General features: G+C 54.8%; 1 protein-coding gene across 4 annotated transcripts in view; it reads left to right on the plus strand.

Annotated features, from left to right (window-relative positions):
* The first annotated feature begins 731 nt into the window (after positions 1–731).
* Positions 732–16,106, plus strand: part of ARAP1 (ArfGAP with RhoGAP domain, ankyrin repeat and PH domain 1) — a 60,791-nt gene continuing 45,416 nt past the window's right edge. For 3 of the 4 annotated variants that reach the window (XM_065943949.1, XM_065943951.1, XM_065943952.1), the window contains exon 1: positions 732–847. The gene's annotated coding sequence lies outside the window, so the exon portion shown is untranslated. Of the gene's footprint in view, positions 1,060–16,106 lie in introns of all 4 variants that reach the window. The other variant, XM_065943950.1, reaches the window with a different exon arrangement.

Below are 16,106 nucleotides of genomic sequence, written 5' to 3' on the forward strand. Positions count from 1 at the left end.
TCTTTGGAGCCTCCTTTCCTAATCTATAACCTGGGGTAATAGTTTTTACCTTCAGGTAGATTGAGATAGAAGAAAAAAGTTTCCCAGCCCTGGGCTTGGCATGTAGTAGTTGCTCAAATTAATGACATCCAATCTCAGCCCTGGACACAGGACCTGGGAATGCCTGTCAAACCCCAGACCCTCATCTGTTGTGTAGGCTGGTAGGATGGGTAGAAATCCATTCCCTAGGCCAGGGAAGCTGCCTGGCCGCCGGGATCTCAGGCTGCAGCCTTTAACTAAGGGATCCTTGGACACTGACTTGCATCTTCCCCACCACCCTGCTCCTAAGAGATGTGGGCCCAGGGAGAGAAGTAGGATATTCTCAAAGAATGAAGTGGGTAAGGACTTCCTGGAGGAAGAGGTCAGGAACTTGGGTTTTCCAGCTTCCCAGTGCCCCTTACCGCTCTGGGGGTGGGGCGGTTTGTGACTTGTCCCTCCCAGGGAGAGGGGTGGCAGGAGGCGGAGAGGCTCAGGAGGAGATGAGAGACTCAGAGGGCGGGGCTGGTGGAGGCAGACCTCAGCTTCAGGAGACGTAGACGGATCTGTGAGCAGCGAGATGGACCGGGGAGACGCACAAATCAGCGTGTCCGCAAGGCCGGCGAACTCCAGGACCGTGACTGGGCGTGGCCGGGAAGGGGGCGGGTCCTTGCCTCCTTCCCCGCCCTCCCCTCCCCGGGGCGTCACGTGGGGCGGGCGGAAGCGCCCGGCGGGGTGGGCGCGCCCGGCCTGTGGCCGCGACTTGACTACGACGGTGTAGTTGGCCGCGCCGGGGCCCCGGCTACGCGCGTGAAGTCTTGGATCAGAACAGGTCAGTGCGGCAGCCGGGGCGTCCCCGTCCGCCGCCCCTTGGCCAGGTGTGGCCCGGAGTTTCCCCATTCCACGGAAGGGAACGCCGAGGCTGCGCGGCAACTCTGCGCTCGGCACCTACTTCCGCGGGAGTTTCTCTAGGTCACGTCTTCTGTTCTGACTGGCGCCGGGGATGGAGTCGCCTCCTGAGGATATGCGGTCGGACCAGAGACGGTAGGGAGGAGGGCGAAGCGGCGGGAAAGGGGGCTTCCAGCCCTTAGCCCTTTGGCGTGAAGCCTCCCAGGTTCCAGAGCTAACGCGCTTTCGGGTGTCTTGATTTTCTCATCTGTGAAATGAAGGCTTCCACTTGGTTGACTGCGGAGACCCTTACAGGTCTGCTGGTTCATACGACCTTATGCACTGGACCTGGGGTTCTAGTGATCTTGGGCAGACGACTTCCGGTGTTTGCGCCCCAATTCCCCACCAGTAAATGGGGGCATGCCCTCCCAAGAGCCCCTACCTGGCCCAGTTGCTGGAAAAAGAAGGAGCTGTGTGTGTTCACTGAACGGGGTCAAGCCGGGAGTGGGTTACTGGGACTGGAGGAAGCAAACTCAGAATGCGGCCTGAAGGTGTGGGGTGGGTGTCTGGTCCCAGATCTCCAGGGCTGATTTTTAGTGCTGGGGAGCTCTGGTCGGCATCTGGTATATGCTCCCCATTACCCCAAGGCTTCTGTCCCGGGGAGCCGGCTATGATTCCCAGGTTTGGTGGGGAGAGCACTATAGGGTTGGACAGATGTATGAAAGTACTCAGGGAAGGATTTGACTGTGCAGCAAGGTCCAGACAGAGACACCCAGAATACCTGTGCTCGGAGAGCAGTGTCTAGGCTGGGAGAGACCTCCCAGCAAGCTCATTACAGGGTAGAAGGAGCCCAGCAGAGTCAGAATACAGGTGCAGACAGGTACTGAGGTGGAATCAGACACTGAGGCTCAGGGAGGAGATGATTGGAATGGGCCTGGGCAGTTAAGTGGTAATTCACAAGGATAAGGACCCTCAGAGGAGGGCAGAGCTTGTGTAAAGGCAGGAACTTGTGTGGTGTGTGAGGAATGACAAGGAGATGGAAGTGGCTGGAATGGGTGGCAGAGGTCGGGTGTAGAGAGGACCAGTTCCCCCAGTGCTATGGTTGGCTGAGGATGGTCCAGATGCTGCCTTGGGGATCCCCTCTCCCCGTTTGCTGCTTGCTCATTGGAGTAGGGCAGGGGGGGGTGTTCCCAGAAGTGGAAGTGGACAGATTTCTCCCAGGCTTCCTTGGGGCATTCAGGCCTCTCCAGTCAACCCTAGCCTCACCCCCACCATCTCTCAGACTCCAGTCATGCCTTTCCACGTGTCAAGCCTCAGCTGTTTGTGCAGGTTGCTTGTCTTCCCCATCACTGCCCGCCCCCACCCCCTCCCGCCCGGGCAAGTTTTCTCCCCATCAGACCTCCTGGATCTCCTTAGAACTCTGTGAGAAAGGGAACTGCAGAGCCCAGGACTGACTGGGACCTGGAACAGTCACCAAACTCTGTGTGACTCTGCAAGTTCCCAAACTTCTCCATTTGCCCATCTGCAGGGTTGAGTGATAAGACCTGGCCCTAAGCTCCAAAGAGAGAGATTGCTGGAGCAAGAATTGAGCCTGTCTGAGCCTAAATCCACCACCCATCTTCACCAAGGGTGTTTGGGAGACAGTCACTGACCCTCAAGGAGAACACTCACCCCCAGGGAGAACCTGGGGGGAAGGAGTCACTTCAGAGGTGTAAGGGGCCTCTGAGAGTCCAAGGGGCTAGGTGTGGACTAGTCCAGTACAAAGCCCTAGGGGAGAAGGGAGTCCCCTCCACTCTCCAGGGGCCCTCTCCCTTCCCCACCCCACTCTTCCTTTGGCTGAGCTCAAAGCCAGCCAGCTGATGCTCAAACAAGTGGCCTCTGTTCCTAGGATAGGGGGAGGGGAGGCAGGCCCTGGGCTGCAGGCCCGTCTGTCCAGCACTGACCCTGGCCCCCCGCCCTTCACTCTGGATCTTAACCCTTGGGGACCTGGGGTGGGTACTGGGCTGCTTGCAGGCGGTTACCTCTTGCCCACCAGCTGTCCCCTCCACCCCACTTTAGGGTTCCCAGGGTTCTGTTGCTGAAGCAGTGGGTGCAGTAGGACATGAATTGGAAATGGAGAAGGAAGGATGGAATGGAGGTGGGAAGGAGGCCATGGACAGTCAGGAATCTCTTGGCCCAGAAGCTTTTTTCATAGATGAGGAGACTGAGGTCAGGGGCCAGAGATCAGACCAGGATCACACAGCAAGCCCTGGGCTGAGGTGGTGCAGGAGGGGGGTTCCGAAGTGACCCGACTTCTCATCTGGGCCCTCTTGGGGAGAGGAAAGGGAAATGGAGAGAGCTCTACTTGACTTGAATACTTATGGTGTGCCTGACACCACAAATTTGTTACTTTATTTAACTTTACATCATTCCATGAGACAGGGGTCATCTTTCAGTAACACAGGGGAAGAAACAGCCTCAGAGAGAGCTGAGTAATAGCTTCAGTGAGAGTGATCTCAGCAAATGCACATAGCACCTCTGTGAGAACTATTACTTAATGTTAACCAGATTCGTCCTCCCAACAAGCTTAGAAGTCAAGGACCATTCTACAGATAAAGAATCTGAGGCACAAAGAGGTTAAACAACTTGCCCAAGATCACAGCAAATAAGTGGTAGAGGCAGGGTCAGGACCCAGTCGTTTGTTTGCCTCTTTTGATCTGATTTCCCCTCCCCCAGCCTGACATCACTCCTTGAGCTCACTCCTTGAGCTCCATCCACGGTTCCTCTCAGTGAGGGGGTTTCTCCTGGGTAGTGGCCAATGCAGTCTCTAGCACAAAGTGTGACCCCAGCCAAGCAGACCTGGCCCTCCCTTAGGAGCAGAATCCAGTCCCTTGGGCCGCCCTGTCCTGCATCTCAGTCAAGCTGGGCTCTTTTCCCCCTCCACAACCCCGCATGGCGGGGCATTTCTTGTTTCCGGAAGAGATTTTGCACCAAGGATTTGAACAGCTGGCGGATATGGGGAGGCCCTCAGAGATTCCCTACAAGTACACTCCCAACAATGTTTGGGGACTCAACAACAATACCCCAGCCCTGATCAGAGAGGACATCTTGTCCACTTAGACTCCCCCCCCCCCCCCACCACTCCACTGTCAGGCCCCCAGACCTGTAGATTCTAAGCAGGGTTCTGGGGAGGACAGCCCCAGCCCCTGAAGGCAGATGGCCACAGGTTCAGGGAAGGCCAGCGGTGGAGGGAGGGAGGGCAGTGCATAGCTGGTCTTCCACGTGACCTTCCTGTGGAATTTCTCTGTCTCATCCTTTAGAACTTAGTTCAGAAGGGGAAGAAAGATTCTGTCCCATACACAGGACATCTGTCCCAGACCATTGGGATAGTCAGAGTCGCAGGGAGGGGATGTGGAGTTAAGTGACCAATTCAATAACAAAATTATTTTTTGGTAGTAATACTAGTAGCAGTAGCTACTGTTTCTTGGACGCTTATTATGTTTCATTCACCGTGCTAAACATTGTATGTAGTGATTTCATTTAATCCTCAGCAGTAGTTTTATGGAGTAGGCACTGTTCCCATTTTACAGATGAAGAAACTGAGGCCTTGAGAAGTTATGTAATTTTCCTGAGATCGTTTATTATATGGAAGAGCTGGGAGTCTGAACTTCTGAAACTTCACAGTGAGAACCCTGAGCACTGGGAGATACTGCAGGCAGACAAGAGCCAAACTCTCCTTCTCTGGAAACTCCTGGTTGGGATGGCAGGCAGGGACTGGAGGGCCACCGGGCAGGTGACTTTGCTGGCGATGTGCTGTGGGGATGGGATGCCAGCTTGCAGTCTGTACTGGGTGCTGTCAAGTTCTAACCCTCAGACGCCCAGCCCTAGGATGAGGGAACTCCTGCTCACTGCCCTTGTCCCGTCCAGTTTGGACAGTGGTTCTCCTGTATAAACTGGACAGGAAAGGGTGGTAGAGTACAGTGGTTCTCCTTTTTACTGATGAGAAAACTGAGGTCAGTAGATGTTAAGTGACTTGCCTAGAATCTTTCAGCTGAGGAAAGGGAGAACTGGGACTCTGAGGCACTCCACCTCCCTGCCTGGTCAGGGCCTTCTGGGCCTCTGAGGCTCTGAGCTTCCTTTAAGCACTGCTCACCTGCCTGGTCACAGAGTCCAAGTCTTCCTCTCTGATCAAACCAGTGTCAACTGAAAAAATAGTCACAACCTAGCAATTGAGGGCTCTGTTTTATTTCGTGGGAATTTTTAGGACTTCAGGCCTCAGAAACAGCATCTCCAGTGACCCTGAGAAAACTATTCCCAGGAGGCTGGGGGAGGAGTCACGGAAGCTTGCTAGAAGGGGCAGGTAGTTTGAATATCAAAAGATTATTGTTAATTAAGGAAAACCAGATATCTCAAATTAAGGAATTTAGCACTTTTCTGTGTATGGGAACATGCAAGGAAATACTCCATTTCACACTGCAATGGATTCCTCTCCAGGCACCTGGGGCCTGGTACCTGCGGGGTGTCTGAACCTGAATAAACAAGCCTGGGGAACATGGTTCCAGAGCTAAGAGGCCGAGAAGCAGAGACCGGCTGTGGTCAAGAGTGTGAGGCCCATGGCCAGTGGGGTCCAGAGGAGGATTCAGGGATCAGAAAGCACACCTACCCCACTCTGGGAGGAGGATGTGGCAAAGTCTTCCTCCTCCTCATTGTTGTGAGGGCTAGAGGGAGGGAGGGCAGGACCCCGACCTCTCACAGCCGCCCTTCAGGTCACACCTGGAATCTCAGCCGCCCAGGGCCTTTGGCAGAGCCTAGCCCTGCCCTCCCAGCCCTGCCCTCCCTCCTTCTGGCCAGGCCAGTGCTGGGGTGAGTCAGACCGGAGGACAGGGGAGCAGGAACCGGGCTGACTATGCACCAGCGCAGATTGCCCCCTCCCCCAGGTGCCTGGGTCTCCTCTGCCGCCTTCCCTGCCCCTGCTGGGGGCACTGCCCTGCCTTTAGCATCCCCTTCTCTACTTCCCTCCCCTCCTTCTCTTTCCCACCATGATGCTGGGCCAGGGCTCTGCCTATAATCAAGCCTAGAGTCAGGTCCTTGGCCGGTCTATCCCTGGCCTCACGTTCAGTGAGAGACCTTTGGCTGGTCATGGACTCAACTTTCCTGGAACTTCAGGGAAGAAGCAAGAAGCAGCAACACCGTTTTTTAAATATCTGTATTTATAGAAATATGCTGAGATAAATATAAGTTTTATGGCAACCCAGATATCTCCTGTTGATTTATGAAAATGATCAATAGGAACTGCTATAGAACAGAAGAAAAGGTAAATCCTTAAAATACTCAATTCTTAACAAACAAACAAAAAAAGCAGTACCTGGGACTTCCCAGGCTCCCAGGTTCAGACAGCTCAGGACAGAAACCACGCAGCGCGGATGGGGGTGGGGGTGGGCTTCTCCATCCCCGCACTCCCTCTCCCCGCATTGGGCAGCTGGGATTTTAGGAGTCTGAGATTGTGGGCATTGGGAATCAAGGGTTTTATGTGTTGGGGATCCCCAGCTTCCAGTTTTCTTCGATTGGAGAGTCCAAGAGTCTGCAGAGCCTCGAGATGGGCTGAGTGGATCCTGAGTTGAGGCTGAGCCCTGTGCCACACCTTGGCCAGCGGGTGCCAGACGGACAAGGCCTGGAAAATTTCTCAGGGCTGCCTGGGGTGGGGTGGGGCAGGGGAGACCGTGGCCCAGGCACCTCCAGGCCCTGCGTGCCCTTTGTACCCACTGCTCCCAGCAGACACACCCAGGAGACACACACCTCTCAAGAAACCTGAGAACTGGGACCTGGAATGGACTAGGTGGTAGCTGAAGAGATAGCCATCTTAATGGGGGTGGGGGAGAAGACTGACAGCAGCCAGGACTTTTCATTCCCTGGGGTGGGTGGGGCTGTCCTCCTGGATACCGGACTAGGATTGAGAGAGGCCCAGCTCGGCTCACAGAGCAATGCCTGGGTCACACTACTGGCGTACCAGGCCCTCTTGGGATGTGTGGAATGGCTCAGCAGGCCCAGGTCCAGCTCTGAAGTGTCAGAGCCAGGCTCAAGGGCTCTGATGGGATGGTGGACAGAGACCTGGGCCCGGGAGGCCCTGAGCCTCCTCGGGAGACAGGGAGACTGGGCCTTGGCTGAGAGCCTTCAGGTAATTCACAGTGCCTCCCGCATCTCCTCCCAGTGCCCATGTGGGCCTGTGGGCACAGCAGTTGGCCTCAAAGAGACCTGGGCATGGAGGCAGGAGCTGCCCCGTGGGGTCGAGAGCTGTTCCCTCTCCATGAGGGAAGCGCAAGACTTCCTGGCTGGGTGAGCCCCTTTCTGCTGCGTGTTCCTGTGTGCTCATGGGTGTGTTCTCAGACCCAGATTCTTCCTTGGAGGACTGTGCTTTTGCCTTTGTGTCGGTGCCATCAGCATTCCATATCCCTGGCTCTGCACCCCTTGGTGTGTGGGCTGGGTGAGCCTTTTGCCCATTTGAATGGGAACCTTCACCCAGTCAGGCCCTGTGTGGTTCTGTGTTTCCAGAGGCTCTAGCATGTTAGGGAGACAGGGCCTCCCCGAGGGGCAGGCTTGGGACTGAGCTTTGCCAGAGGACAGTAAGACAGCTTTGGGCTGGAGTCTCTTGCTTGGTAAAGGGGTCCTGGAGGCCCAGGTCCTACCTTTTCCCTCAGTTCAGTCTCTCAGTCATGTCCGACTCTTTGTGACCCCTTGGACTGCAGCACGCCAGGCCTCCCTGTCCATCACCAACTCCCAGGGTTGACTCAAACTCATGTCCATTAAGTCAGTGATGCCTTTTCCTCAGACTGGGGCTGTTCCTCCTGGTGTCTACTTCTTGCTGTAAACACGGATAGCTGAGTTTAGGGAGGCCAGAGATGCAGGGAGTGTCTCATGGTTCTAGGGGCTCTGTTCCAGAATGTGAACCCAAACACTCATCTGCCTCTACTGCCTGTGACTTGAAAATCCACATTTCTTAGTGTAAGACTGGCCCAGCCACTTGGAGATGGGGGGTTACTCCAGTATTTCTGAGGTCACTTCCCCCTGGTACTTCTTTTCCTGGGAATAGTTCTTTCCAGTTCAGGCTGGGTGGTCTGGGTCCTGTCCTGACTTGTGTGGCCCTGGTTAGGTTCTTGTTCCTTTCTGGGGCTGACTTTCCCCTTCTGGAGGTGGGGAGGATTGGGTTAGGAGGTTCCTAAATGCCTCAGGAGCAGGTGCTTGGGGATGTGGGGCCAGGAAAAGACAGGCCTGGGATCTGACAGGCAGGAACTGGAGTTATAACTGGTGGGTGTGAGCAGAATGGGAGGCACCTGGTCTGGGAGCCTGAAGGCCAGGTTCTAGCCACTGATAGCAGTGTGACCTTGGGCACATCATCACTCGCCTGGGTTCCTAACTCTCCACTTGTTAAATCAGGAGATTTCATTCAAGCAGAAGATATTCACTGTCTGCCAACCGTAGGCTGGTGGCTGGGGATGCAGGGAAATCAGACCCTGGTCCTGCCTTCAGGGGGCACCCAGCCAAAGCTGGGGCAAGAGAGTGTGTGTGTATATGTGACACAATGATAGTGACATCTCGGTGTGACCCAGGCTGTGACCATGGGAGTTGGAAACTGCTGCCTGGAGAAGGTGACACTTGAAGGGCGAGGTAGAGGGAACATGGAGAGCGAAGTCCTGGAGATCTACTGTCCAGCAGCGAGAGTGGAGGGAATGAACTGGAAGGGAGGAGTGAGGGGCAGGAGCCAGAGGGTGGGGGCCCTATAAGCCCCACTGGGAAATGGGGAGCCATGGAAGGAACAGGCAGGCAGGCAGGAGAGGCAGGTGTTGAGCTCAGAGACTTCTGGAAGTCTAGGGCAGTTCAGACCTGCTCCAGGGAACCGTCAGTGGTGTCTGAGAGTCAGGACTTCCCCTGTGTGGGTGAGGGCCCCTCAGCAGTGTTTTTCTGGCCGGCCCAGTAGGAAGTGACTGGAGCAACCTCAAAGGTGGAGAGAAGGGGCAGGCCCAGCCACGGAGGGTGCCAAGGCATCTCAGAGTTAAATCTTTCACTCCTTGAGCTCCGGACTCGAACCTTGAACCTTGACACCTGCCTCTTCCAGCCATCCCTTACCCTACCCATGTCACGGGCTCCTGCCCCAAGTTCCTGACCAGGAACTCTGTAGATGTCCGTTCATCCACCACCCCCTCCACCCCCGCCCCGGGCCAGACACTTGTAACCACTGAGGATAGAGCCATGAATGAGACAGTGCTTCATCATCCAGCTGAGGAGACTAGCAAATGAACAGATAAATATGTAATCCATTGTCTGCTGGAAAAAGCCTGAGAGTGAGTTGCACCGGTGTCTGGAAGAGCATTTCAGCAGAGGGAGCTCCAGGGCCCAGCCCTGAGGCAAGAGCACTTGGAGTAGGTTGGGGTGATATCGAGGCAGAGACAGACCTCGCAGGGCTGGTGGACCTCGTGCTGACTTTGGCTTTTACTCTGAGAGATGTGGAAGTCACTGGGGAGGGAGAACCGGTAGGCTGGGCTCTGTTTGAAGGCTTACATTTATTCCCACAAGCCCAGTATACAGATGGTGAAACCAAGACTCAGAGAAGTTAAGTGAATTCCCAAGTCTCACAGCAGTAGAACCTGTGGCCACCTGCTTGCCTGCGGCCCCGTACACCCTACAGCCCTTGATGGCTTCCTGTTTTCTGGACAGTAAGGCTGAGTGTCTTAGAGTGGCCTTCAAGGCCCTTCTCAGCCTACACTCATCCTTCCTCCTCTCTCCCACCTGACCTCCTTGCTCCTGATCGCCACACTCTCCCCTCTGAGGACATGGAGTGAAAGGAGGGGCTCTAGTGTGATGTTGGGCAAGTTGCTTAACCTCTCTGAGACTTAGTTTCTTCGTCGTCTGTAAAGTTGGGCTAAAACCTTCCACTTTCTAGATTGTCATGAAAATTATATGAAGCTATCCAGGTAGCAGGGTTGGCCCAGCGCCTGGTAGGTGGGAAGCACTCCATAACTGTGGCCTTTTGTCTTTTTAGGCAGGGATAGCTGGGTCAGGTAAGTGGGTTAGAATGTTCCCTGTGAGTGAGAGAGGAGAGTTTTTCCTGTCTCTTATCTGACTATAGAGTGGGGGGCAGCTGAGGTGCCACAACAGACTGGAGACCAGAGCCCGTGGGGCTGGTCCCCTGCCCCCTATCCCCCATCTCCCTCTCTCTCTTCCAGCCCCTACCCTGCCCATCTGGCCACCTCCATGCCCTGAAACAGGAGCTTCCTCTTTTCAGGTGCCAGCAGCAAGGGGCCTGCTGATCCTCTGGCTTGTCACTTCCAGGGACCCACCTAGGGAGAGGACAGGGTCAGGTCCCTGTTCTCCTGGGAGGTTGGTTCGGGGTGCAGAGGAGCCCCAGGCTCTCCTCCTTGGTGGCAGGCGTGTTAGGTATCTGGTTGCCTCAGAGGGGATGGAGTCAAGCTGCCTTCCCCCCTGCCCTTACACCCCCTGTCAAGCCAGGGCTGTCCTCAGTCCCTCTGGCGTGAAGTGAGGGTCTGACCGACCTGTCTGCTTCTGTCCACTGCTGCTGCTTGGGAGCCCCTCATCAGCCCTGTGCACTCCCATCCTCCATGTGGCCAGCCCTGTTTCTTCCTGTTTCTGCCTCATTTGCAGTGCTAAGAGCCCCCCCGACCCCCTCCTGGGGGGCATTGGTCACAGGGGCGGACCGGCCTGGACTTGTGCTGTGGTATACCTCAGCACCTTTGGTGGGGTCGGCTTCCTGTCCAGCCTAGGGCGTTCCCAGCCCAGGAGGCTGTGTCTGTGACTGAGGCTCCAGGGGGCCAGGCCAGAGCCCGAGCTTTCCTGATGAGAGGGCCCCGGCTCTCTTCAGGTGCAGTGCTGCTGGCTGGGCCACCCTTCAAGGCAAGAAGGGTGGGACCTGAAGAGTGAAGTGTTGGGGGTCTAGGGAAGGTGGATGGATGTGGCTCAGGGCTGTGGGATTTGGGTTTGCAAGAGCTCTGTCTTGAAGGGGAGTGGTTAGAGGAGCAGGTGGAAGATGCTCTGGTTAAAGGTAGCAGAATGGCAAGAGGCAGGGAGGAGGGCCCAGGGGTCAGGCCTGCTGAGGAGGGGCAGGTGGAGAAGAGGGGTAAGTTAGAAACATGGCAGTGGGGAGACGGGAGGGCGGGAGGGAGTGGTCCAGGGTGATCTGTTTGGGAGGCGGGTGCTGGTAGGGCCAAGGAAGCTAGTATGTCATAGACTTTTTTTTTTAATTGAATTAAAGTTGATTCAGTTATACAGTATATATATGTTCCTTTTTATATTCTTTTTCACTATGATTTATCACAGGATATTAAATACAGTCCCCTGTGCTGTTGTTTGTCTGTCATGGACTTATGACAAGGCCTGAAAACCAAGCCTTTTAACTTTCCATTTCATTTACTGTGAGTGAGGTACTTCAGACATTCACACTTTGTCCTCTCCAGAGTAGAGAGGGACTTGGGCATAAGAGTGGGAAGGTTTGGGGCAATGTGGGTGAGGGGCATTGATAGGGTGGGGTCAGATGATGTCTAACGGCAAGCCACACGAACCCTGGAGTCTCCCGTTCATGAAGGACTCAGCCCACTTCCCATTTGAAGGGCCGTGGGCTTCGGCCTGTGATTGGTCTCTGGACCTCTGGTTGGTGGCCGGCAGAGGTTGTTCTTTGATAAACTATGTCTGAGAACTTCGGGAGGATAAGACAGTGAGGGAGGAGGTAAGCTTTTCAGCTAAGTTTTGCATCTTCCAGTCCAGATGGCCCAGGAAATCAGTTTCGTTTACTATATTTCTCTTGGTATTCTATGCATGTTATATTTAAAATAAAAAAGCTACTTTATAATGATGGTTTTAGGGGAGAAACTGGGACAAACTCAATTCTAATAGACGAAAAATACTTTTATCATTTTTTATTCTAATTATGAAAGTGATAATGCAACTGCGAAAACTTTAAACAGTCTAGATATGGAGGTTGTAGAAAGTGATTAATCTTTTAAGATTGGGGTAGGAGTTAGGAGTAGGTCTGGAATTTAGGTCAGGGAAGTTCACTGTCCCTTAAATGTCCATTGATCATTAATAAAACTAGTTTTGTATTTATTAGGGTGATGCTGAAGGGGCTGCCCTAAGGAGGTTGTTAAAATATCCTGCCTCTCACCTGGTCTGCTGGGTTCAGATGTGCATGTTGTGCACTGCCCAAGGGTACCTGGCTGTGGGAGGGCTGGGAGAGGGGGATTGAAACTCAGCCTGTCCTCTTTGCTGAGCTGCTTGCCCTGCTATGGGGCTCTTTCAGCAAGAGGTATTTTGTCTAATTTGCTCAGTGGCCTTGCCTGCTTTCCCCAGGAGAGGGGAATGGGTGGGGTTCACTGTGGGGTGGAGAATGCACTGTATCTGTGGTTCCCCTAGAAAGAGATCCAGGAGGGAGTGGAATATCTGGTCTGGAGCCCTGCAGGGGGACATGGCTGGAGGCAGGGTACAGGAGTCATTGGTATCTGGGGAACTGAGAATTCCAGGGTGCTGAGGGTGTCTAGGCTAGAGTCTGGCTCCAGAGCCAGCACCAAGGACCCTTCTGGGCAGGCCCAACCAAGGCCTTGGGGCTCAGAACAGGAAGTGTCTATCTAAGCAGCGGAGGAGTGAGCAGATGCCGAGTGAGCGTGGCCTCTAGTATACACATGGTCATGTGTCACGGTTGTCTGGGTGACAGCTCTGTTCTGTGGATGGGGACACTGAGGGTCAGAATGTGATGTGCCTTTCCCAGGGCTTCAGGTGGAAAGTGATGGAGCCAGAACCGGAACCTGATCTTGCCTGGCGTCCTGGGAGGATGGGTTCTGGGCTAGAGCTGGTGTCCCCCAGCTCCCCACCAGATAGATGGCCGAGGCAAGCCCTGGGGCCTGGCTCAGTCAGTCCTCACTGCCCTATGGGCTGTACCTTGTCAGCCGCCATCATTCCTGGGACCCCGGAGGACAGGCTACATCAAAGACAGGAGGGGGGCAGAAGTATAGGGGGCAGGTGAAGGGGCAGAGATCTGGGGCTGGGGTTTGGGCAGGAGACCCCAGCATGCCTCCTCGGAGCCCATGTGGCCATCAGTCCCTGAGAAACAGAAAATAGGCTTCTTGGTTCGTCAGCTGCCTGCCTGAGCGCTGCACCTGCTGCCTTGCCTGGCAGGGCCCGAGAGAGCTGGCAGAGGTCTGCAGAGGGCGGGGGCCACTTCTGCACACTCTGGGCTGGGAACCCAGCCCCCACCTAGTTCCTCATATCTGAGGGAAGTGTCTACAAGTCCTCTTGTCTGTATCAACGGAACCCTGAGAACAGCCAGGAGGGGAGCAGCTGAGGGTGACCCTCCCCTCAGGTATCACCTGGTGCTTGGGCTGGGGGCGGGGGGCGTGGGCAGTGGGGGGCTCTGGGCAGTTGTCCCAGTCAGACTGTTGGTCGTGAGCGTGGGGACTGACGGCTGTGTGTGTGGTGGGGCCAGGCCGGTCGTGTGGCTGCTAGGTGGGGTGGAAGGTGTGTGTCCCTGGAGGCTGTGTGAGGTGTGCAGTTTGTGGTATGGGTGGGCTGTGGTTAGTAGACCTGGGTCTAGCCGGATGTGTACTGCTCTTAGTTCCTGTGTGGAGGGCCTGAGGGCTTTCCTGAGGTCTGGGCACTGGGGTCCCTGCCCAGCCTGCCTTGGGTGGGGTGCTGTGAGGGGGAGGAGGGGTTGGGAGTAGAGAGATACAGGCCCCAGGTCTGAAGCTCTCGGCCTGCCTTCCTCCCCTTCCACTCCCCCCACCGTTGGGCCTGCTCTTGTATCTGGAGCACAGCTCTGTGCTGGGGGGGCTTTGAAAATACAGTTGGGGAAGGGCCCTTGCTGAGAGGACTCCAGAGCTGAGTGGGGAAGGAGTTAGAATCAGCAAGGCATCCAGATGCAGGCCTGACTCATTCATACAAATCAGAATGCAAAGGAGGCTCACACCCCCATGGGCCACCAAGGGCAGATCCCTCAGCCTCCCCGGGTGTCCTTTTGCGTCCCCCGTTCCTGCCCCACTGAGCTCTCCCCATCTCTGCATCTGCCAGGTCCTTTCCCATCCCTGAGCCCTGCACATTGAGTTCCCTTGGCTTAGAAGTGCAGCCTCCTGCTCATCCTTCAAGGCCCAGCTCACGAGTACCCCCTGGAAGCTTCTCTGCCTCGCCAGACAGTCACATCCTCTGAAGGCCCCCTCTTGGCTCTAGCAAGTGACCCAGCACCTCACACAGCCTCCATTGAAATGGGATAAAAATCCCAGGCTTGGGACTTACGGGGATGATTCAGGTGAAGGTGGAAATCTGGCGGGGGCTGGACATGCGGCAGGTATTTAGGAAACCAAGGAAGTGGGAGTGTGCTTGTCCTTAGCTGAGGCTCAGGGCTGCCTTCCTGCTGGACTGGCAGTGTTGGGGTCCTCAGTCAGGAGTGGGCAGGGATGCTTGAGAGAGATGCTGGGCTGGGACAGAGAAGGGGGCGATGACATTTAAACTCTGCCCTTGGGGTTGGAATGGTAGTTAAAGGACAGAAGTGTAAAAGTTTTGGCTCCAGCAAGAGGGACACAGGCCGGACCTGAAGAAGGACTAGTTGGCATGGGTTAGAGACTCTAAACGACCCTTACTTACTCCTGGACTAAGTAAGTATCCTTACTGAGTAGTATCCTAAGTAAGCCCAGTCAGGTCCTGGGTTCTATTGTGGAGGGTAGGGGGAACAAAAAGGTGCAGGCTCTCAGGCCAGCTTGGAGGTTGGGTAGACATGGACCCCGCTCACAAATGGGACAGCCAGGTACAGAGCAGGAGCAGCACTGAGCTGCATGACTCAGCGTCTGAGGCTTAGGAGCCCAAGGGGGTGGTCTGGGAGGACTTTCTGGAGGAGGCAGCTGAGTCAGCACCCGAAGGTGGGAGGATGTAATTCATTTGCTCATTGTCAGCAGACCATCTGGGGGGCTTCCATGTGTTAAACTGGTGCCAAAAATGAAACTGAGGGAGTGATGGGCCAACTGAGCCTGGTTGAGGCTTGGGGCACATCTTGACAACTTGAGCAAGTCACTTCCTCCTTGTGGGTGTTTGTTTCTTCATCTGTAAATGGCAGGGCTGGAGCGGGTCGAAGGATGGTCCGAGGAGGTATACTTAAGGACGCTGGGAACTGTGGGACGGGTTTTGAGCAGGAGTGAGACCCAGGTTGGCTCCGCAGAGTTGCTGGAGGGAGCCAGGGTAACAGCAGGAGCAGGGTGGGCTGGTGAGATGTTGAAGCCTGAGCTGGGCCCTTGGGGTGCTGGGGAGGGGAACCCCCAAACTTGTGGCCAGGCTGTCGCAACAGGATGACGCTCTCCTCTGCTGGTCCCTGCTTCCCTGCAGTGGAAATTCAGCGATGTGTCATGGCAGGGGAAAGGCTTAAACTTCCAGACTCCAGACCAGAGTTAGGGTGGAGCAAGTGAGACAGAATAAGTGAGTGCAAAATATAAGGGGGAGCGGAGGCCAAAAAGCTCAAGGTAATCCAGGTAAACATTTTTCAGCAATATTTTCTTAAAAATAAAAATTAATGAAAAAATCCAAGATAAGCAAAATATCCAAAATTTAAATAAAGAGGTTTAGTATTGCAGATTTTTTTCTTTGTCTTAGGCCCTAGCATGGTTCAGCAATGCACTGCTCCAAACTTCTTTTTTCAAAGGGCTGCTTCCTCCAGGAAGCCTTCCCAGATCCCCAGACTGGTGAGGGCCCTGTGGGCTGTTTTTTTGCTGGCTGGGTGGTATCTGATGCCGTCAAGCCTGAGATTCCTGGAGGGTGGGTCGAGGTTGGTCTGGCTCATGCTTTTAATGCCTTGAACGAGCTGTCCTAGAGGTGTGTCAGTGCGGAGTCCCTGAGTCTGACCTTGGCCTGAAGCCCTTAGTGCAGGAATAGGAACTTGAGAGAGGCCCTGGAGGGGGCTGGGCCCTTCTCAGGGACGGAGAGGTGGTTTCCTGTTTCCCAGCCCTGGTCATTCCAGTAGCCTGGTTGGGCTGTCATGCATCAATCCATGTGGAATCCTGAGAACAGTGCCTGACCTGCAGCAGCTGCTCAGTTAGAGCTTGTTGTCATTTTTGAAAGGCTGTATATAGAGTGGTTACGAGTCGAGCTGCACCGTCCAGTAGCAATGTGATGCAAGCCACAAATGCAATTTAAAGTTTTCTAGTAGCCACATTAAAAATAAATAGGTGAAATTAATTTTAATACCATAG

The sequence above is a fragment of the Muntiacus reevesi genome, chromosome 9, assembly GCF_963930625.1.
Source record: "Muntiacus reevesi chromosome 9, mMunRee1.1, whole genome shotgun sequence".
Classification (NCBI taxonomy): domain Eukaryota; kingdom Metazoa; phylum Chordata; class Mammalia; order Artiodactyla; family Cervidae; genus Muntiacus; species Muntiacus reevesi.